Source organism: Coturnix japonica, chromosome 11 (assembly GCF_001577835.2).
Source record: "Coturnix japonica isolate 7356 chromosome 11, Coturnix japonica 2.1, whole genome shotgun sequence".
In the NCBI taxonomy this organism is placed as follows: Eukaryota; Metazoa; Chordata; class Aves; order Galliformes; family Phasianidae; genus Coturnix; species Coturnix japonica.
Window position 1 is genome coordinate 13042301 of NC_029526.1, and position 24060 is coordinate 13066360.

General features: G+C 42.9%; 1 protein-coding gene across 22 annotated transcripts in view; it reads right to left on the minus strand.

Moving 5' to 3' along the window:
• The window catches only part of MAF (MAF bZIP transcription factor), a 698813-nt gene that overhangs the window by 220497 nt on the left and 454256 nt on the right, over window positions 1–24060 (minus strand). For 15 of the 22 annotated variants that reach the window (XR_001557781.2, XR_001557767.2, XR_004308685.1 and 12 more), the window contains 4 exons: window positions 23104–23286; window positions 5611–7329; window positions 2842–3072; window positions 1827–1963 (listed from right to left, as the gene is read on the minus strand). The exons of 1 other annotated variant lie outside the window; for it this stretch is intronic. The gene's annotated coding sequence lies outside the window, so the exon portion shown is untranslated. 6 more of the 22 variants (XR_001557766.2, XR_001557783.2, XR_001557782.2 and 3 more) reach the window with 6 other exon arrangements.

The window sequence follows — 24060 nt, forward strand, 5'->3', positions numbered from 1 at the left end:
CCTCTTCTCTCATGCCAACAATCTCGTCTATTAAAAAAGGTCTGCATTATGGTAAAGGTATAGAATGAAATTGTGCCAGAACACGCTTTATGAAAGTTTAAAGCCTCTCAAAGCTATTTCAGTGCCAACAGTGCTGTGATAATTCTTCTGTCTCTTCAATTGTTCTATTTCTCAGTAACATATTTTAGCCCTATGGCTCCATTTGCTTTTCGTTGCTTTTTTTTTTCTTCTGTTCCTAACCAAAGGGTCACTGACTGCCTTAATCAAATCTCACACAATAATGAAAACGTAAAAGGAAGAGTGTAGCATTTAACAGACTAACTATCCCCCGTGCTGACTGGCATATGATTTTTCTCAAAGAACAAAACTCCAGTAAGATCTGAATAGTTCAGTTCAGGAAGAAAGAGAGGCCAAATATCTTTCTAATCACAAACCTTTGCCCCATGGGGTCTGAATTCTTGCTTTAAGGACCACATCAGAAGATTTATGAAGTCTACTGCTTTGTTCCCATTTTTAGGAGGCACTCCAAGTCACACTGAAGTCAATAGGAGTCCTTTCACTGACACCATCGGGCTTTGGAGTAGGTCCATAGAGAATGTCACTTTTCTATGATAAAAAGAGAACTGTGCTGAACATGCTCAGCATTTCCACTGATGCTCACATAGAGTGGAAAGTGTTTCTTTCTAGATGAGTGATCATTCTGCACAGTCTGTAGAAACACTAACCAGACACAGCACTTGCCCAGTTTGTCTTTCTGTTACTCAGAGGAAGGCACTGCAATGCTATACATCCAGCTTTAAGAATCAGATATAGTTGGATCTCACACTGCTGAGGACAAAGAGACTAAATTGAAGGCAGCTTTCACTTGATCAAACAATCAGTCTTCATGAACCGAAGCTCTGAAGAGTTTAATAGAAGTTATTGTAATAGTTATTTAAAGTTTTACCATCCTTCGTAGCCCAAATACATGGTCCTTCCTTATGTTAGTTTGCCTCAAAACTCTGGTGCCCAGGACCCCAGAGATACTTCGGATGTGATGGATAGGGTAGGGTAGGGTAGGGTAGGATAGGATAGGATAGGATAGGATAGGATAGGATAGGATAGGATAGGATAGGATAGGATAGGATAGGATAGGATAGGNTAGGGTAGGGTAGGGTAGGATAGGATAGGATAGGATAGGATAGGATAGGATAGGATAGGATAGGATAGGATAGGATAGGATAGGATAGGACAGGGCACAGATTTGTGCCATTCCCATCCTGTCATCAGTTCCCAGGAGCAGAGCCCGGCACCTCTCTCTGCTTTCTCTCCTCAGAGAGCTACAGAGAGCAGTGAGGTCACCTCTTGGCCTCCTTCACACTGGACAACCTCAGTGACCTCAGCTTTTCACAGGACATGCCTTCCAGCTGTGCTACAGTTCTGATGTCCCCCCACTCTCAGTGTGCTTCTATAGACCTTAATAACCTTCCTAGATTGCAGAGCCCAGAGCTGCATACAGTATTCAAGGTGAGGCCATACCAACACTAAATACTGTAGGAACAGAATCTAAGTTAGCTCATAGTCATAGTAATTCAAGCCTTTGTTCACCATATGACAAAATTTTACCCTTTTCCTCCTAAACGTTTTAGTAAGATGATTGCAGCAAGCATTGCTTTACCTGGGCAGTAGCTTTTCCCTGAGCCTGAAAACAATGAAGAGCTTGTCCTTGACAATAGAACCTCTTTATCTGTAGCCCAGAAATATTCTGGGTCTCTAGAAAGGGGACCCATGGCTGACCAGAAATAAAGCTGTGCAGGGTGGGTGGCTGCAGACTCAATGTAACATACCTGCACTGTGGCATCCCGGTGCTGCCCAGGGGTGCTTTACTGACTTCAGGGACCAGAAGATCCTCACTCATGGAGCATCATAGTAGCACAGCAGCTTTTAAGTCCAATATTTTCTCCAGCAGACACCCTATTTTTTCCTAGTTTTGACCAAAAAGATGCCATTACAAAGAATAAATATCTTGTTCACTCACAGCTAAAGCACAAAATCCACATTTATTTACTTGAAAGTGGAAGGTATTCAAATACTCTCTCTGATGGACACAGGCCCCAGCTGAACCATGCTGTTCAGCTCTCTCTTTGGGACTGTTTGTCTTTGGTTTTCAACTGCCTTATCATGATATGTATGTACTCTGCATACCATGATGTGTCAGGCTAGATCAGCCTACAACTTGTCACACACAGCAACAAATTAAGGCAGTATGAGTGAGCTGCAGATGCACATCATATGACATTGAGAAGTTAATAAAACTTAGTTTAATGGAAAATACATTGGTGTTGTAAACATCCTTTGGACTGAATTGGATTGGAAATCCTTTAGATAGGATAGATAGATTTAGATAGCTGGTTGGACTCCATTTTTTAAACATGCACTCTTTAAACTTCAAAGCTGATTATGTTATTTAGAGGTATATGTTTAAATGTGCATCTTTGTTGTTCCCTTAATGGTTACTCAAGCAAAATTATTCCAACTCACTTTTGTCAGTTTGCATTACTAGGAAGAGCTATTCTGAGATAAGAGAAGATGGCCAAGCTCCTGATAAGTAACTTAAGTGACCTGGGCTTCATTTAGAAAACCTTATGTTCACATTTTTGCCCAAAAGAACCAAAAATTTTCACCCAGCTCTATGTTCCAGGTCCTCCCAGACATGTACTATTCCTTTCCTTTGCTGCTCACCTTACATACTCCCCTGAGTGCGTCAAAGTGTCAAAACACTGCAAAGAAAATCATTCCCCTTTCAGCACCCACCCTTTCTTTGTAAGCCTGATGCACTGGAAAGAGCTCAGTTGGGCTAACCTGGAGAAGAAAGAGAGTCTTGAGCCTGGAGGCCAGAGCTGGGAGCAGAGCCGTGCCCATCTCCCTGTCGAACTTGCTCTGGTTGGTGTAGGCGTGGGCTCAGTGAATCTACAAGGCTGACTCCAAGCACAGGAAGCTCTACAGAAGTCAACCAAGAACAATAGGACTGTATGCTGCACGAACTGGAGCTGTATGAACGTGTTCCCTTCGGTCTGGTGGCTGAATGGCAAACTGGAAATAAAAAAGAATAAGTTGGGGTTGATTACAAAATGCCTAATATTTTGGTGCATCAAACATAACACCTCCCCACAACTTCATTTTGGGTCCACTGAGATTGCTTTGATTCACCTAGGATGGAAATGTGCACATTGTTTTCATTTTTAAACAAAAAACCTGAACACTGAATAGCTCTATCTGAAAAAAAACCCCTCTCCTTCATAACGTCAAAATGAAGCTTAAAGCAGTGTCAATTTGCTCTCATAACAAGAAGCCTAATGCTCTTTTCATCACATTACTTTCAAAATAGTCACGAACAAAAGAGGTTAATTTTGAAATACTGGCTTTTAAAAGTTCAGAATTATATGGTTTATTTTGAAAACACAGAAATGAAACACTTAAACCTTCCTCAGAAAAGAAATTCCCCTGGTTTTTCTTTCTGACAAAACTCTTCACTGCATTCAACCTGAATTAGTGAATAGTTTTCCACTTCAAATTGTACTTCTGGCAAACCAAGTCTATCCTGGAAAGATTCCACCAGCTCTGTTGAAACTGGCACATGCTCACATACTTCACTGAATAAGAGATTTCATCCCGTAAAATGGGGATAAGAGCAAAACTTCCCCACTCAGAGAGAAAAATCCATGGGCTGAGTTGTTAAAAGTTAGTAAAATATCAATGTCTCAGGCAGACACTGAAGGTTTTGACTTCCCAAGATGTAACACCTCAAAGCAAGAGTAATTTTTGTGTTTTAACAGGAAAGAGATTAGGTTTTAAAAGTTCTAAGTAGGTAGATGAACAAAGAGCTAGTGATAAAAGAAGCTAAAGTACTTCAAAATTACATGACATAAGGTCCCGAATTCGCAAGACTATGAAGAAAGGGGAGCAGGAAAGAGGGCTGCAAGACTCCTGCATGGCCCTTGTGCAGGTGACACTACCCACGTCTCATTGTTCTCTCCTCTTCCTGACCAGGAGAGGATTTAACTGTGAGCACCAGAAACCAATGTTTTGGGTGGAATTTTCCTGTTTCATTATATGTGACACGTTCGAGACTTGAGTCTTACAGCAGACTTTTAGCCTATGGCGGTGGGCAGGAGAGACAGAGCTTCACTGAAATGTGGAGCACACGTACACAAAAAGAAAATGGATAAAACATTAAAATGACAGCTTGCTGAGGTGGCTGTTTGTCGGACTGGCTTTAACCATGATCACAAAGTGATGTGCAGCAGTTGACATAGCTTGCTCTGACGTGGTGAAACAAAATCGATGCTTAGCTTGCCCCACTAGACCAGGATTTGCTACATGCACAAAATTTCCCAACCAGGCCACAACAGGTGTGCCAACAAAATTGTGAACGTACAGAGAGATGTGTCTATACAGTAGGCTTGAATCAAACATCTAATCAAACTTTGTCGAGATGGATTCAGAGGTTTGATCAATGAGCCGTGCTCTGCAGTTCAGGCCCATCGTTAATTTTAGAATGCTTGTGCACCCCATGCAATGTGACAGCAAAGATGCTTGAAACAATGTCAGAGTTAATAAAAAAAATACGTCAGAGCCAGGAGAAAGTAAATGTTTTGGGCAAAATTCTGGCCTCACTAAAATCAATGGCAATACTCCCACTCCCTTCTGCAGCACCAGTCCCCTTGCCTATAGACGAGTCAAAGGATGCTCTGTAATAAGAACATACATTGCACTGAGGTTTATTTTGTTGTAATATTTCACTTTAGCTTCCAAATGTATTTTCCAATCAGCTTTTGTTTAGCTCACAAAGGTCAATTAATGTAATTCCTGAGCTTCTGGATCAAGTTCTGTGCAGACTGTTCTCTCTAATGCATCTGCCTGTCATGAACTACTCACATCTCATATTTCCCCTTAATTCCCTTTGAAGTTACCTGTGTGCCTAAAGTTAAGCCTCTTTTTCAAATCTTTACAGAATCAGGGACATAGTCTTTATAATTCTCCATTCAGCTGACGAGGTAAGAGCAATGGAAAAGGGCTCTGATGTATGTAGAATTACACGCTGTGTTCTTCCTCTGAGCCGCTGCAGTACAAAACCCTGTCTGCAGGGAATCCTGGAGTTGTTAAAAATCTATATTTTAGTTTTCTCCATTTGTTCTACAAAACGGAACTAACAGGCACAGCAAACACACGCACAAACGTGCATACAAATATTTAAGAGCAGGAATCCCACGAAAAGGCTGTGGAGGATGCTGGAAAGAAATTGGATTTTAACCACTCGAAAAGTATTTTTTCAAAGGCTACAAATGGAAAATATTCATGTGCTAATTACCACAGGATGTGCAAATATATGAAGGTTCTTTTTTTTTTTTTTTGAGTTTTTTTTTTAAGGTATGTGCTTTTAGAACTTTTAGGAGAAATGCTGTGCCATTTAATGCACCCAGAGTGTCACATTATTAAATTTATGCTCCTGTTTGGTTCCAAGGAGACTATTCTACCATCTCCAGCAAGGAAGAATAAATGCCCGCAACTACAATAAAACCTGCTTGCATAATGTGTTATTTTTAAAAGAAAAAGATAACTGATCCTCACCGCTGCCAACTGTTTGAGCCATCTCTGCTCGCAGCAGTTCAAGGAGCTCAGCTGGGCAGCTCTCGTGCACGGCTCGGCCGGCAGCGGGGTTGGACCCACTTTCTGCAGCTGCAAGTGTTGAGGAAGAGGAAAAAAAAGCTTGGAGTGACAGATGCCAACTTCCCAGCCTCTCATCTCAGGGGACAAAAGGGAAAATGAATCCTTCACTTTTCGCAGATCCTAGGGAAAAAATTCCCCACGTCCTTTTGTGCATCTCTGCTATGCCGACAACCTTTTATCCAACATTTTATCCAGGTGCAGTGGGGAAGAACACCTATTTGCTTCTTTTGCACACAGGCAGCAGCAAAGCATGCTATCTCCCATTCTGCATGCAAAAGCAATGTTCTGTGCACACTGAAACGGGGACAGGTGCCCATCCTCACAGTTCTGTGTCTGTGATCTCCCGTGTTGCTGCCTTCCAGCATCTGTTATGGGAGACCTTGTGCAGTGCGGCGAGAGCAGCGCTCTGGGAAACAAATACCAGCGCTCGGCTCTCCGAGCTCTGCTTTTCCTACAGTAGCAGTTTCAATGTAAATCTTTTCCATTGCTGTTCTTCTTTTCAGCCCATGGTTTTGAAACCATGCACTTCTATTTTGCTCTTCCAGCAACGCCTCCAGCAGCCGAGCCAAGAAAGTCTTCTTCCAAGCGGATCGTGAAAGAGTTAACAATGCCTTTTCATGCAAAACCGCAAACAAGCAGGGGGAAAGGAAGAAAAAAAAAAAGAGAAAAGGAGGGAGGGGGGGAGGAAGAGAAATGGAAAGTATCCAAATTCTAACTGAGAGTAAAAGCGCAGGGAGAATATGAAACGCACAAATCATCCCAGGGTTCAGAGTTGATAAAGTTATTAAAAAAGAAAAAGGGAGGGAGCGTGGGGGGGGGAGGGAAGGAAAAAAAAAATCACCCTTAGTTCTGTGCTATACCTTGAGGCTGTGGGAGCGGGGAGCAAGAAGGGGAACGGGTCTGACGGGAGCGGCACCGCAGGCCCAAAGCAATGGGGCTCTGTGGGGCATGGGCTGCACGCCCCGCACCTCTTGGCACAGCTGGGGTGGTTTTGCTTATATAAATTTGGCATTTCTTTGGTTTAAAAAAAAATAAAAATAAAAATAAAAATAAATATTATTAGCAAGTGGGAGAAGTGAGGCTTTTAATACAGGCTGGATCCGGCCGGAGCGTGGGGTGGGGTTTGGAGGGCCCCAGCCGGCTATTGGGCCGTCCGCTTAGCAACAGCATGTAAAGGGCCAACCCCAGCATTTTTACAGCCGGGCCACCTTCCAAGGATGGGTGCCAAATGCTCCGATCCTCTGCCAAGAAAACAAACAAGGGCACTTTTAAAAACTCCAGAGTTAAAGGGTGTTTTTTTTCCTCCTCCACGAGCGATCCCCACGCGCAGTTAATGATCTCTTTCCCTTTATCGCAGAAGTTCAAGCTCTGGGGAGTTGGTGCCATTGCAGGTTACAGTAGTCGCTTCCACTTTCCCTGTATGTGGCAGTTTCACATCTCTGCACGCCGGAGTGGTGCCGTCAGCTGATTTCCCCTCCGATGCTGCAGGCTCCTTCACTCCGTCTTCACGGTGGAAATCTCTGCTGAGTGCATTAGGCACTAAAATCCACTCTGCATTTATGCAACTCGCACAGTTTACTACCGTTGTCATCTCTTACCTCTTCATTCATTTCAAATCTGCTAAAGAAAGGGAATAAGAAGAGCAGAGACTTAAATAGGTGAAAAGTGTATTGTAGCTAGGAGTCCCTTTTCTGTAGAGAGCGAAGAATGAATTTTGGAATTTTCTTTTCCTTTTATTAAAGACATATTTCTACGTCATATTTTTAATGCGGTCTTTCTTACATACTAGCCCCTTAGGTTGCTGCAGCTGGGGGAGAGCCAAGCTTTTGCTGGGAAGAAATACAGACCTCGTGTTTTTTACCAGCTGAGGAATCTCTCGGTCCATACTGTGACACAAAACCTCTTCTTTCCCTCTGAAGGAGGGGAGTGTGGATGCCACAGCTCATTTCCAATACATGCCACTGTTCTCAGGTGCTGGTAGATTGGTGCCTGCCAAGAGCTCTCATGTTAGATCTTGGCTTTTGTGCGCCAGGGGGTAAAATGCCTTTGCCATTGTTGCTGTAAGATACTTTGGTACGAAGTGAAGTCAGCAGCACCTCCTGGGAAATATTAAACGCTTTGTGCATTTTAGGAAGGCCTAAAGAGGCCAATATCACGGCCCTTTTCCCATGCAAGTCCTTCCATCTATTTCAGACTGCTCACATGAGTACAGCCAACAGGGTCAGGCCTTTATTTACACACAGTAGCACCTCTGAAGGCTAAAGGATGTCATTTGCAGTCATGCTGCTGTTTCACTTCCTACCTCTACCTGTGATTTACGGGGCAACCTCGAGTAAATCACTTAACCTCCCTAGGATCAAGTTTACCCAAGTTCAAGAACATTGCGAGCCTCCAACAATATTTGCAAAGTGCTTCCCAGTCTGTGGAGGCGAGATGTACTTGCAAATGATCATTATAGCTGCTTTTAAGGAAATAAGGTTGAGTTTCTGTATTTAAACATGTGTCCCAGTTGCATGCCAATCTCATGTCTACAGAATGGCTACGCACCAGACCCCACTACTTGGCTTTCATAAGGAAACTATGCAGGGAAACAGCTTGAAAGGGCATCTCACTCAACTGCACCCAGATCCCTTGATCTAGAGCTGCTTGCAATCATTCCCTACAAAGTTTTATCCAACATACTGAGAGACCCGTTCCTGCAGTTGCAGGCTGAAGCTGAACTCGCAGTTCCTAGAAGCAGTAGTCATTGTTTCTTTGCTCTTTGCTTTCACTAACTACTCAAATGCTCAGTGTTAGAAAACCTGCTCTGGGGAAGATTTTTCTGACTAGCAATGAAACAAATGATAGGAACTTTTGTGATTATGACAATGCTCCCAACTATGGCAGAAATAGGAAATATATGAACAACAGGAACCATACAAAAAAAATAAAAGGGTTTGGGTAAAGGTTCATTGCAGTGAGAAAAGGAAAGGGGCTTCCTTTTTATCCGTTCTGGTTCTGCTTATCTTTTACTAGAGGTTGTTTTGAGTGATGAGGAAGTAGAACAAGAAATCCATTTGTTTTCCTCATGACACAGCAACATTCATAACCTAATAACTCAGAATAACATCCCTTCTGCCCTGAAGAAGTAATCTGACAAAATTAAAGCAAGACTTTATCCAGAGATTGTCCAAATCGGTAGTAAATTTCCACTCAATTGAAAGGGTTTTGAATAAAACCTTCACGTGGGAGTCCAGCACACTGAAGCAACATCAGAAAATCTTGATGTGAATTCAGAACCAAAATCTTAATTTCTTATTATTATTATTATTTTCTAATTACTCAATGCCCAGCCAGAACCCTACATACTTTGGTGGGAATTCACAACATGCGAAAACAGGACCAAATTCTGTGGCACGTAAGGACACCTGGATCAACCTGCAGGCCCAGAGCCAACATGCGATATACACTGAGGAGCCATTTATCACCATGCTTTCCCCAAGAACGGCTTCCTCTGCTGTGTTGCTGGCTGCAGCAGGTTCAAAACACCTCCACCACCCTCTACAGTACATTTTGCAACCCTCTGAAACTGCACTTTATTTCAGGGGTGCTTACCCTGTGTCAGTAATTTCTATATACTTGTAGTTGGTTTTATAGCACTTGGTTACAGTAGGTAGTACAATTTGCCAAGAACCCGATGTGAATGCATTTCATAACAAGGCTTTATATAATCCATTATTAGAGAACATTGCTGGATCTGTAATTATGTTTGCAAATGCATTTTATTGAGTTCTACATAAAAGCTTGCAGTACTGAAAGCAGCTCTTAGGCTGCAGAGGTATATGTACTTTGCTTCTTTCCAGATATTTCTTTTTTTTTTCTTTTTCTTTTTTTTTCTGTATATTCAACAGTAACAGAGGGGGAAGTACAAAGGTTAGCCTTGATTTCCTGTCAGACTCCAGCCCCTGACCCAAGCGTCCTTGAACCTGGGGACAGCCAAAACCTTCCCTGGAATCTTAGCAATATTATCTGCTTTCATTCTAAATAGCAAAAGTGATTATGTCAATTCCGGCTTGAGACCTATCAAGTCTTCAGGTCTCTATTCTGTTCCTAAGACCATATGAGAAGCAAAAATGATATGTGGTACAGCCTTACCTTTGCTGCACAGGTAAGCTGGAATCTACTACAGCTTGTGCTACAAGTATTCCGTGCAGCCTCATTTCCCAGCCTGTTGTTGGCAAGGAATGAGCCGCCTGACACATCCCACACTGACAGTGAGTGACCAGCAGCTCTGGGATGGGAGCTGCCTGCGGCGCTTCTGACCCCACTTGGCTGAGTGCAAGGAGAGGAACTTAGCCTCTCGCCTACAGATTTCCAAGAAAACCTCTCCTTTACGCTGTTAATTTGCAGGAGTCAGGCAGTTCAGACAGCAGCACCATCTCTTCTCATACTGCCTTTCCAATAAATGTCCTTTCAGTCAGGGTTGATTATTTCATCTGAAGCTTAAGTCCCAGACCATCCAAAGCCCTTACATACATACAGCAGCTATACCAGTACGCTAATCTGCTGCAAGACAGTTATCTGCTGTGAACATAAAAATTACTGAATACGTTGAGTTTTTGTGCTTTTTTTTTTTTAAATCTTGCATGGAAATACAGTATAAATATGGTGCAAAGCTGGGAGAAGGTGAATTAATTATAGTTCGAGCCTTTTTCCATTTATGGTGAGCTTTCTCCTTCCTCCCCAGCCCCTGAGGAATTGCACTGTAAAACACTCTCTCTAATAGGTTTTATCTCATTCTGCCTCGCCTCCATTTTCTTCAGCTTCTCTAGCGAATATTTGTCTCCCCTACCTGCTGCCCAGTTAAATCAGCCTCGGAGGCAGTGACATATGCCAGATCATAGGGGCTGTCACTTTAATTCCCTCTGTTCATATTTTTCTCCTCCTAGCGGGGTGCCGGGGGCAGATGTTTAGGGAAGGGACCCCTTTGCTGCCTGGCACGCTGATTCCTGACGTTAGCTGCTAATTACGGAAGTCAAAATCCTGGTCTTCACTGACAGTACCCAGAGTTGAGCAGCTGGTTTCTCCCAGGTGTAGTTGAATGCAAGTGCCAGGCATTAGGAACCAAACCCTACAGTCCAGCAAGGTGCTTCAGGAGCACTTCCTGCAGCTCCAACTCACCTGTCTCCTCAAGGATCAAGGGAGCAGATGTCTCCTTTCCCTCTCATGCCATTGTGCAGCTCAGGCTTTGGGACTCTGGATACACCTCAAAGCCCTTTCAAATCAATGGAAATACCTTCATTGACTTCATGTAGCTTTGATGGGAAACTCAACTTTAAAATCGCACTGGGCCAAAACCGCAGCCCCTGCTGGGTTTCTTGGAGGTGTCTGTACTTCTTCTGCCAATCTGACTAGGAGAATACATTCTTTGCTGGCAGCTTCTATGGGGAGCTCTAGGGTTTCTGATGGTTGCTAAAATCCCCCAGCTACATAAACTTTCCTCTGTTTCTGGCACCTTATAGAGCACCCAAATCTAAGTCTTCCTCAGGGCACGGGGAAGTTAAGGTTGAGCCAGATGCAAGCTTGATAGACCGAAATAACCATGATTTATTAGTGGGCTACAGGTTTGGGTTTTAAACTGATGTTTATCAGGAAAACCCTGGAAGGAGAAAAACAGTCAAATCACTGATTAATGAAGGTACAACGGTGGAGGCAGCCAAATTTGAGCTCCTGCCTGGTGGGATAGGGTGAACAGGCCATGGCCTCTCATTGCACAGCGATCCCCGTACAGTCAGAGCTGGGGCGACCCTTACACACTGCTGTCCTGAAAAAAATCTAAGATTTTGGTATTCCCTTTGGGAAAGATACAGTTCCTAACACCATGCCTCTCTTTTCCAGCTAGAACTTAACACCATCACTAAACAGACAATGATATAACACACGTTTCTATGTGCAAGTGTCCAGGGAGTGATAAATTGAAGGCTTGGGTTTTAGTTACATTAATAATGCATATAGAAATGCTATTTGAAAGTAAGAAAGTGATACATTTTATGCTACGCAGTTGGTGGGGCAAGAATGAAGAAATTTAGTTTTACATTTCCTTTGCAACGCTGGGTCAAGGTGACTCCCAACATAAGCTGGAACAACCCCACCGGCAACCTCCTACACACCTACCTCATACAGCTCCAGCTCCTCTCCCCAGCTTAGTCATCTCTCCAAGCTTATTGTAGGGGGAGATCTGGGAGAGACGAGGCACTGAATTGCCTGTCCCCTCCCTAGGATGGCCCGAGGCATGACATGGGGACTCTTTCCACTCCTTTTGTCCTGATCGATGTGAACTATTTCAGTGGGAAAGCCATTCCTAAGGATGTAGTTGTAAATCACAGATGGAGGTGGCTGCAGCAAAGCTCTCCATTTATTACTACTCAAAAGAAAGAGAGCAAACCATCCCTACTGAACTGAGCTTCAGTGACCACACAAACTTTACATAAAGCCACTGTGCGATTGTTCACGTTGCAGCATGAGTTTGCTCAAGCTGTGCTGGTACGAGATGGCAGAGCAGAGGCATTTGCATTCTGCACGTTCAGAGAGTGCATGCCTCACTCTGCTCGCTGGCTCTGCCTCTTTTAATGAGTTCTCGATTCACCCACAGAATGAAGATTCCTAGCATGAAGACGACTGGGAAACAAACCCGGACAGCACTGCACTCTGCAAGGACTGCTCACACATGCATCTGCTTTTACTGGTGGCTGTCGTGACAGAAAATTGCAGTGGTGCACTTAGGGCTATTTCTCTGAGATGTGAACAGAGCATTGCTTAACAAGGCAAGGGGACAAGCTTCCCAGTGTCCCATTGTGGTGGCAATTAAATGAGCCTCGTAGCCACATGTGATTGCGCCTTAGGAAATTAGTGTGATTCACAATAATTTGGGTAAAGGAAAATATTCCCTTAAAGGATTCTGCCTAGGCTTCTATGAGTGTGGAGGGTGGGAGAGAAGTGCTTCCCAGCCCTTGTGCAAAGGTGAACTCTGCCCAGAAAGAAGAAATTCGAGCCCACTGCAGCCACCTAAGGGCATTCCATGAACCAAAATGGAAAACTAATTAAGAGGGTGAATCATTTTCTGAGACTTACTCAGTTTTGCACAGCTTCAGTTTTTGTCTTTTCTGTCAGTGGAGAAGCTCTTGATCCAAACCAGTGTTTATAGCCACGTTTCCATAGAGCTGTGGCGTGCACAGCCAACTTGTGCGAATGACCTGCAAGACCTGTTTATAGACCTCCATTACAGAGCCTCTCATTTTCTTGGATGATTATCGTAGGTGTCAAATAAAGCTAGATTACCTGTTTTATGTCTTAGAATGATAAGCAAGCCAAAGCAAGTCACTTGGCTCATGTTGTTATACAGGTATACCTAGATATATGCACACATACATTATTTCAAACACTCAAGGCAATCTTACAGCCTTTCTTGTTGAGATTTCGAAATCCCTTCATTTTACCAAAGTGTTCTGCTCAGTTGGGTGATGCTGGCATCTCAGCTTCTCTGGTTGACCCGCAGAGATACCCTGCAAGATCCGAAAGAGAAAAGTTTGGCTCAAGCAAGAAGCCCTTCTTCCAGAGGAGTGATGTGGTCTTCCCCGATGGAAGGGATGTCTCACCCATGACAGAGTCTGGTGCCTACAATGGTTACAGGAGGTGAAGCGTGTGCTGACAAAGCTTGTTGCTGGGAAGCTTGTAAATGATTCCTGGCACTATAGTTGGCAGTGGCCAGTGTTACCAGTCCTACCATTGCGTAACATCTGCACTTTACCACAATCACCAAAACAATCAAATGAGAAAAGCATGCTAATGCTTGTTGGAGAATAAACTCAGCAGTCACTCTAACATCACACACTTTTTCAGCCAGCAGCCCCACCTCCTTCTCCTCCTCTGGCTGGGATGAGTGGGCTCCACCGCTGGTACCTGGAGCCCCACCTTCCTGGGTGCGGTGAGCACGGAGCCCTGCTTCCCCTGGGCAGAGATGTGCTAAGGCTTTGGGATGCGCTGACTCAGTGATGCAGGGCTGATTGCAAGTAGCAGTTTCAGCCAGCCAGCCAGCCAGCTCTAGCCTTTGTATAATATGCGTTTACCAACAAACAGACACAACCACAGGCTTCTTTTATAAATGGATTTCAGAGCCTGGACAGCAGAGAGTTAGTTCAGGCTCAAGACTTGCAAAGTGCAAATGAGAGTACGTGGGAGGCCTGAGCAAAGACGGCCTTTGCGCTCCCACAGCCTGGGTCAGCTAAATTTGCAGTGGAGCCCCATTCCTCAGCATAATCGAGAGATGCTCGGAGGCTGTTCTAATGAAAGCAGATTGCCACAGCTCCGGGGAAGCTGTTACAGTAAATGGAGTTCAGTTGGACCTAGGAAATCTCTAGGAAAAATCTCCTTCTCTTCCACCAATTATAATATATTAATTTATACCCTTGGAGGATCCAATTTTCAAAGAGACACCTGAAAAGTCAATAGAGCCAAGACCCTGCAGGATGAGCTGCAGACTGCAGGACCTCTTACAAGAGGCTCAAGAACTCACTTGAGAGCAGCGTGCTCTCTTTCACAGAAAAGATGTTCTAGCTGCCATGCTGTTCCTCTCAAAAGATGAGGCAATATCCACGAGAAGAGAGGGTGTCTCTCGCATAGACAAGCTATTCAGAGATTTCTGGGCCAGGTCCAAAATCAATTGAAGTACATGGCAAGACTTTCCACTGATTCCAAAGAGGTTTGAATTAAACCCAAACGTCAAAGCCAACACCATAAACTCTGTCTGGAAGCCAATACACGGCCAAGCGCCGATTCCTCAGCATTGGTGTCATGTGCTTACAGCACGATACCCTGCTTACTCAGCAGGCAGCTCGCATTCGGCACCGTCTCCTCATTTCCCCACGGGTTCAGCTTCCTTTGCTGCATTGCAGTTCTCAAACCCAGGTGACAAAATGTGGTCACAGCACTGAGGTCTATAGCCACGAGGAAAGGTCACAGCACTCGCCGCCGCGCAGAGGCAGGGTGAAAAAAAGGGCAAAAATCAACAAAACAACAGAGTTCCTATACACAAGGAATGGGGTCTCCGAGCTCTCAGCCAATTATGTTAAACAGTGGAAAAATCTTTATTCTTCCACAACCAAATGGAACAAAATGATGACACAATGGCCTCAGTGCTTTAATCAGCAGGACAAGTCAAGCCTTTTATTCCTTTGTATATTCCAGTCAATGGAAAGTTATTGCTTAATTAACCCCCTTGAATGAATACCTGATAATTAATAAACCCATATACTGTACCCCAAGGCTTTGAGTTTAAGAAATCTCTTCTGTTCAAGTATGAAAAAAGAAAACATGCTGAACTAATGGGAAATAATTCTGGTAGAAGGCAAACCAATTAGGATTAGTGAATTCCATTTCATTTAAAGTTCCAAGATAGAGAAGTAATTTATCTAGTAAATTAATAGTGTTAGTGACTTTCCTAATATATTAGCAAGTCTTTCGTATCATATTAGTGAAAACCAAGCTGGCTAGTACAATAAAAGAGTTATTATAAAGGTATGAAGGTTACTAATGTGATAAGATTTTTTTGCATCCAATTAGTATTAAAAAAACGCTGCTCCAAAGTGGACTTTTATATTTATTTATATGATTACACAGCCCACTACAGAGGCCACAACTTTTATCTCAGCAAATTACTAATTCCCCTCCCAAATTTGGGGCTACTGTATGTTATGTTCCCATGCAAAACTGCATGCGTGCTTGTATCTGTAGATCTGCATGCATAACTGACCCAGATTGTTTGGTCTGGCTGCATTGGGTTTAGCACAACCCTGCAGTGGTTTTGCATTCTCCTAACCTTGGATCAGCTAGAGACTGGTCTAATCAGATACAGCAGCCTAAAGGCAAAACAATTAAGCTGAAATTATCATATGGAATCAAGCCAGTGCTCCATCTTGTCTGGTATCCTGTCTTCATCAGTTGCTATATCCTCCCACCTTCTCTGGAACAAGGTGAAAAATACCTGCTGCACTGAGTTGATGGAATAACCTACTCACACAGGCATTCTTCAGTACTGAACCACACTCCAGCTTCCCAAATAAAACTGTCCTTGTTAAAACCTGAGCGATAAACTTTACTATTATAATACAAACCTGTGTAACTACACATGCTGGTATGAAAAGAAAAGAAAAACAAAGAGGAAAAGATGAGAACCCAAACTGTGTTTTTACTACATTTACTTACCCACAGTTACACAAACGGGCAAACTTTTGTGCCTGCGTATATTTAATCTCACTTATTCTAACCAACAGTTTATAAACATGCCTTTGCTGTGCGTTTCTGTACAGCCCTTGGAAAGAAGGCTTTCCGATAGTCATAAAACTCCTTACTGGGTCAGCAGTAGAACTGCACGGAATCAGAAACCTGCACAAGGGTGCCTAGAGCTCAGTTGTATTAGAGATTATAAATTGTGCTATTTTTCATCTTTAAAGTTCCTGCAAGAGTAGTTTTCCTAGGTAGATCAAATTAGTAAAGTAGAAACAGATGCAGTCGATTGTCCATGGCTCAGGTAGAGGTATGGGTGATAAAGACTGATCACGGCCAATGGAAGCTAGTGAGAGAAGATATATTCCTGCACATTCCACCAAAATCAGAGCTGTGACTGATTCGATTCATTTCACATCCTTAAATCACTAGAAATTGTTCTAGTCTGGTTTTCAGACTTGGGTCCTGCTATTTCACCCCACTGAAAAACACAGCATCTCATACACCAACTGGAACTCTGCCTAACTTGGCAACACTCGCTCCTCCATGCGCCCAAGCCAAAGAGAATATAGAGCAATCAGAGTCTGCAAAGGGAAATGTTGAGCTATATGTCAGAGTTTATACTGACACATGAGTAGAAGGAGCTGAAAAGATTAGAATAAATTCCACTCCAGAAGACAACACGCATTTCTTTTTTTAAAGCCCCCTCCCATAAATTCAGACCTATAAATTCTCCTATGAATTCAATGGGAATTGCAATATGAGACTTTTAAGGACATTAAAAACTGGATGGTTTTCTGCAGCAGTCACCATGAGCCATCACTGAGACGACTGCTACAGACAAACTCAGTACAGAACCTGTACCTCCTCGAGTGTAGAACAAGTAACTATGCAAGCACAGGAACAGGTATATTTAACTTCATGACTCACTATTGCCCTTGTGGGGGTGGGAAGAGATCCCGCATCATTAAACCACACTCTAAGCATATAAACAGCCAAACTTTTCTGTGCACCTCTTCTTGAAACACCAGATTATGATCACATCTGGATTGAGACCATACAAAAGAGAGGAGTCATTTAAATTATTTCAAAGGTGGAGTCAAAAAGGAATAACTGGGAACCACGCAGGAGATGGAAGAGCGAGGAACCCAGAGAGAAAAAACAGGAATCCAGAAGGAAACTCTGGATTACTAATGAGGAGAAGTTTTAACAGCAACTGGGACTGAGACTTGGGCCATGGTAACTGGTGGTGAAGATTTAAACAGATGGTGAAGGAGCCTGAGGTCAACCGTGGCACCAGTGGAGCTGCTGAAAGAGCAACTGGAGATGGGGAAAGATTACTAGAGAATGAAGAGTTATGGATGCTTTAGAAGGAAAAAAAATGACTGACTGTCAAACCAGCACATAAAATAAGACAGCTGAAGAGCGAGGTCATGGGAACAAGCAGCATGACTGTGGGGGCTGGGGAAAGCAAGAACACTCATAGGAAATCAGACGATGATTTGATAAGGGAAATTCAGATTCAGAGGTCAAAGAGGAAGAAGTTGGTGAAAAATAGGTCAAGGGAGCAGCCTCCCTTCATTATTTTGCTCTTCAAACCTTTAATTTAACAGTTGCTAATGACAGACAGTGCTCAAAATGACATTTGTATTACCCTTCAACCCTGATGTAAAAATAGGCATAATCCTGTTTTTGCAATGATTAATGCAGTGTGAAAAAGATAATTAAACAAGGCCTGGTGTACTTTTGCTTTCTATGCCTCACTGCTACCTTCAGTGGCTCCTGCTCAATCTCCTTGAAAATCTATTAGACTGGTGCCACCATTTTATCACTTTTCCTGCATTATGCTAGACTTGTCCTCCCCGGGTTTTAGACCAACAGCAATTCCTCTGAGGAACAGAGCAAGGATGAGAGCTGCCTCCTACCCATGTGATTACATGACCTTGATGTAAATTCCAGCACATAAAGGTTTTACAGGTAATGCTTACTCTTAATTACCCACTTTGTGCAGTAATAGCAACTTCTACCCCTTCACCTGGTTAGAAAAACCTTTGACAACCACTGAAGGTGGTTCCACTGAAGGTGATGCACTTCACCAGCTCACAGTTACCATCTTATTTCTGAGAAATAAGCACAGGAGGTGATGGGGAGACAAAGGTATATGGAAACATTCATACTCTGCAGGAAATACTTGCATAATTGTTAAAAGTAAAGTTTTCTAAGTTCTGCTTTGGAATTTTATCTCTATTTTTATTTTCTAAAAGAAAAGAAAAAAACCTCACAAAAACTGAAAAAGGCACCAAATGTCTGAAAAGAGATTTATTTTATTCTTTTCCTGAGGACCCATAGATTTGGCAGATTTGATCCTAAACAAATTGTAGACAAACGTCAGCTTACCCTTGATATCAGAAATGGATTTTCTTCCTTTGTGTAGCCCCACATATAATCAAATGCATATTCAAAACACATAATGCTCTGCTATTTTAAAATTATTGCTTGATCCTATGGCTGTGGAAAAGCAGTGGAGTCAGCCAGTGTCTCTTTGGGGTGAATCAGCAGCAGAGACAGGACTGGAACTAAAGACATTGCAATACCTCCCTCTCTTCCTCCAGTTCCCAAAGCAATAAAACCCCTCTATGCTAAATTAGACTATTGATCAGTGGCTACCATTCCTAATGGACATCCTGTCTCTCATGTCTGGGATTAGGATGTTCTTTCTGCTGCTGGATAATCTTAGTACTGCACAGTTGCTCTTTCTCTGCTAATTACTGACTGTAAGAAGAAAAATCTCCTGGTTGCTTTCTGTAAAATATCATCAAACAGGATCACGTGAGAGGAAATAGCAACACCAATTTGCAGTCTACTGCTATCTGATCAAGTTTGAGCTAACTACCAGGTATGTATTTTCTTTTCTATGAAGCGACGTTACATCATTAAACCACCATCTGCAACATGTTATAAGACATGTTGATAACTCAAGCTATCGTGTCATAATATTCATTAGGTGGGGAAAAAAAAACCTTTCCTCACGCTCTGGTGACGGTCAAAGGGTAAAAGCATGAGCAGAAAGTCAGACCTACCAAGTTTCTGAAAAAGTACCACATCTGCACCAAATACAAGCTAGGTGGACAAGGGGTAGGGGTTGCCCCAGCATGACCGAATTTAAGCTCTCTGATTACATGAGAAAAAGGGTAAGATGTTCTTCTCCCTGTGACTTGACACCCACACATGTTCTCACACAATGAGATGAACCCGAGTCACGCAATCAGCGAATCCTGCATTTTGGCCCAATACAGGCACTCAGCAAATGATAACGTGACAAAAGAGTCTACAGAGTCATTTCCCCACTTCTTGGTCCTTTCTCAGGCAAAGAAGACAACAAGAATAATAGCAGACAGCCTCAATACTTCCCTGCCCTTCTAGACAGCATCATCTTAAGGCAGTTCTTAGAGATCCTTTATATTTTTGGTCAAGGAACAGCATCACAAATTAATTTTTTCTTAAGCTCAGCTCTGATCCATACATTGTTCTGATGAGACCGAGGGCAACTATAATCTGGCCCACTGAAATCTCCCAATTTTGCACACAACCTTTGTTTGTGGGCTCTCCTATTCTATTTTCACCCAGCTTTTTCCTAGACTGAAAACAACCATCAGCAAGTCAGCATCCCACGCTACATCCCAGCAGCCAATTTGTGTGCTACCAGTTAGCACAGAGAGAAAAACATCTCTCTGCCAAATGTACCCTAAACTGCATCTTGCTAAACGTCAAGCACCGGTGGTGAATTAATTGCCCTGACATACAGATGGAACACTGGACATATTTGAGAGTGCTGCTAGCACTTTTTGCCTTCTCTGAGGTCCACAACCAGTGTCCAAATGGATGTCAAGGGAGGGCCTTCTATTCTTTAAATGTAAGCTGTTTTTTATTGTATCATGGTTTGGAACTCAATACGCAAGATGTACTATGGCATTGTGAGATAGTGACAGCTGCTGAAGAAATGCTGTGTTATAAACATGCAACGAAGCAGTGAACTGGCAAATCCATATGGCTGGAAAAACGAGGAGGAGGAAGAAGAAAAAAGTATTTCAGATTATTTCTGAACAAAGTAAGCACTTGGTAGTTTGCTTCAGTTTACATGCCCTAATGGCAGCTTTCATGAAACAAATGAAAAAAGGATTATGTATCACACACACACAACCACTGAGGTATATATATTTATATAAATGTGCACATCAGCTATTGCTGTTATCCTAGAGATGATCTACATGTGGCTGGAGAAGCAAAGGTGATACTGTCCTACAGCACCATACCTCTGTGTCTTACTGCACTGAGCTCTTTGGCTGAGCAAGCAGTATCTTGGCTTGTAAGAGTACCACCTCCTCCAAGTGTCCCCACTGAAACCCACATGCAGCCTCCCCCTCCCTCTTCTGTGCAGACAGATGATTTCCACACATATATACACCAGGGAAAGATCAATCCCTCACTTTTGCAGTGTCGTAAGTTATAGAGGATTCTCTGAGTGTTAGAATAAATGAGCGTGGACAGGATGGACAGAGGACATCGCTCAGGGAGACTCTGAAACCACATGGAAATGTTTATACAGCTTAAACGTGCCCTCATAATTGATGGATCTCAGCAAGCATACATGTCCATTATTTTTAGAAATACTGATAAATCCAAGTCCATGACACATGCTACTTAGGAAAGCAACTATTGTCTATTATGGCTTTTCAAAAACCTGAATGAAGAAATGGAAACTCACAGCTGTATCAGTCCACGTTTCCAAACCTGGTTGTTATAGTTTGCTTCTCACTTCTGAACATGAGATCCTAACAAAGAGGCAATCTCACAAGTTCTGTATGTTAACAACAACCATCCAGCTCCTTCTCAGTCCAGCTATTTTTGCTTGGATTCTGAGCATAAGATTAAAAATCCCAATTTTGCCACGCAGGTTTGAACTTGCAGCCCAATGAGCAGATGGAAACAGGAGCTGAAGCCCATGAGTCTGCTCTTTTGTATGGCACTTTTCCATCCGCCTTTAATCAATGGCGTCTGAGAAATGAGGGCTCAACAAGAATGCAGTCCAGCGCTGGCAACATTTGCCTATGCTCCATAATCATCCTCAGATTTTTATGGAGAGTTTTCTCCCCAGTGATTTTTTCCTTGTCATTTAGTGCCACTATTTCAGATTTCCCCTTGCCGACCTGCTGGAGTGTAATCAGTGCATCTATATTGAGTATGAGAATATATTTGGAAAGCTTATTTCCAAGGGCCATTGGTGATGACTAACATTTTTACACTGCACAAAAGAAGAGAAAATAAATTTAGGAGTAGCAAATAGAGCCACTGTGTTATTTCCTTCCCTGTAAGTAAATAACTGTAGCACTTATATTCCAATTGAGGAGCTGGGTACCAAGCATCTTTGTGGGGAAGGCACTATTCAAGCAGCCATAAACGTTCACCCAAGACATTGACAATGAAGGCTTAAGACAGCACAAATTATAGGGAACATGAAAGAAGCCCTGCTTCCCTTGAAGACACCACCTGTTTAAGCACCTGGGAAAAATTATTCATAGCACTTCACCACTACACAGACAATAAAGATCCTATGGAAATGTCTTTGTTTAAAATCAACACTTATGGCTCAGATTTCACAGAAGTGTATGTAAATCCTAACTGATGCAACAAATGCAAAATGACGTCTTTAAAAACATGGGCCCTGCACGCCAGGCTTCAGAGCAAGCCAAACCATTTCAGCTTTAGATTCTCCTGTTTCAGGAGCAGAGACCCAAGACCACAACTATCCTTTTGTTGGTTTTCTTTTCATCTTCATTCTGGATTGCTTCACCTCAGTAAATACTTATATAAACTTCTATTCCCCGAATAAGAACTGCCCTCCCCAGCCAAATAGCTATTAATCTGAAAATGGGAGCAAACCCCACTGGCATTCACCCAAAAGAGCTGCTCAGTTCCATGCCCTTGCTCAAGACACAGAAGACCGAACCCTTTAAAAGCCAGCAAATCCTCTACAGTGGGGCACTTCCTTTCTGTGCAGCTGGATAACACCTGTATGCAGCAGAGGAAAGGGGATGGGCAGAGAGCTCAGCCACATGCAAATGCAGGTGATGAGTGTCCCTCCGCCCTGCTGCCTGTACCTAACAAGCAGTCATTTCCCCATGTTATGCCAATTTTCCTTATCTGCAGAAGGCGAGCTGAAGTATTGCTCATCACACAGGATCACGAGTACAATCTAAGAGCCTTATGATGCTTCCATATAAGTTTAAAATACTGTGTTTAAGAAGTACCGAATAACTTGATTTTGAACTATAAATTTTACCATTACCTTACACTGCTTTGATCTGTTTCAGTCTTGTTTAAAGTCATTCTGAAACCAATTAATTGACTTCCTCCAGAGATTTCATATTGACTCTTTCATTACTGGTGCTTTTTGTGAATAAATTTTTCACCAAGGAGAAAGCTTTTGGTTATCTTTTGGTCATCTGGTTAAGTCACTGTGTGGCAAATATGTCAAATTATCCATATGAGCTCGGAAGGTGTCTCACAGCATAGGGCTGCACACCCCTTAGGTGTAAATGACTCATGTGTTACTGAATGCCAAGAAGGATGCAGTCATAGAATCACAGAAACATTAAGGTCGGAAAAGACCTCTGAGATCATCTATTCCAACCATCCACCTACCATCAAAAATGCCCACTAAAGTGAGTCTCTAAGTATCACATCTCCTTGGTTCTTGAACAGCTCCAAGGTTGGTGACTCCACCACCTCCCTGGGCAGCCCATTCCAGTACCAACTATTCTGTCTTCGAACCAGACTTTTTTTTTTCCCCTTATACATAAGGAATGACACTGTGGGGTAAACTGTGAGTGAAGATTCCTTGTCTCCTTCCCAGCCAGCACTGTAGTAACTCACCCTTTACTATATAGCGAAGGACTGTACTATGGTGGAGTTCACACTTTTCAAAACACTTCTTTCAGTCACATAGGAAACCTGCTAACCTTTATTTGCTTTCTAATCTCAGGAAAATACCAGGAACTGTCCTCTCCCCACCTCCCCCCCACTTCCTTTAGAGAAACCCTAACAGTTTTCACAGAAATAGGAAATGGCTGTTACCTTTAGGTTGTGGGTTTTTAGGTTATAGGCTTCTTTGTTTTCTGTTTAAAAACTCAACACTTCCTTTTTTTTTTTCTCTTTGCCTCCATCTTCCATCTCTCTCTGAACTCCCTCTTTGCTTTCGCGTATGCTTCTCACTCAGCATGCCTCAGTTATCGTGAAAGAGATGCCAGCAACCAAGACCTTGAAAGAGACAGAAGGACAAAAGGAGTACAGGCACACTCTGGTAATTTTATTACCAGAGAAGTTCTCTACTGTAAGCCCTCTCAAACACTGCTTCCCCATAAGGAGGAAAGCTGGTGAGGGGTAAGGAGAACCACCTTGTCCTGCCCAGAGCAAAATTCCAGCCTCTGAGGGCAGGGTGAGTGGGACTGTGGTGGGCTGGGGATCTGCCCATGCCAAACAGGAGACGGTATGAAAATATGACACAAGAAACTGCAGTATTTTACAATTATTTTTCATCATTATTTTTGCCTATGTAAAAATCAGTCCTTAGAATACACCAAAGAAATCACGCAGCGGTTTAATATTCCTTACAGTGCCTGTGTGGGCGATTTTCATACTCCCTGGTTGGGGATGCAATTTGCCCCAACAACCATTGTGGCTGCTTATTTTTCCAAGTGAATGAAAACACAGCTACAAGTAGAAGTTACGGCAACCACTGCCGCCTCATTTACCTCTGCAGTCAGGTTTCTACTGGTACAAGTGCTCAGTTATATACAGGAAATGCAATTGCAGGTGCAAAACTTGAAGCTCATGTTTACACCCACCAGCGGGAGGCTCACCTTCTTAAATGTATCTGTTTATGTGCAAAGCACTAGAGAAATTGCCATAATAATATCTCCAGCGCATACATGAATATTACAATGCTCCTTCTGCAGAGAGGAAAGTTAGTACAGGAGTAGAGCACATAACTCCAGGTCACAGCGGTGGAACAAAAAAGCTTGTCGGGAGTTC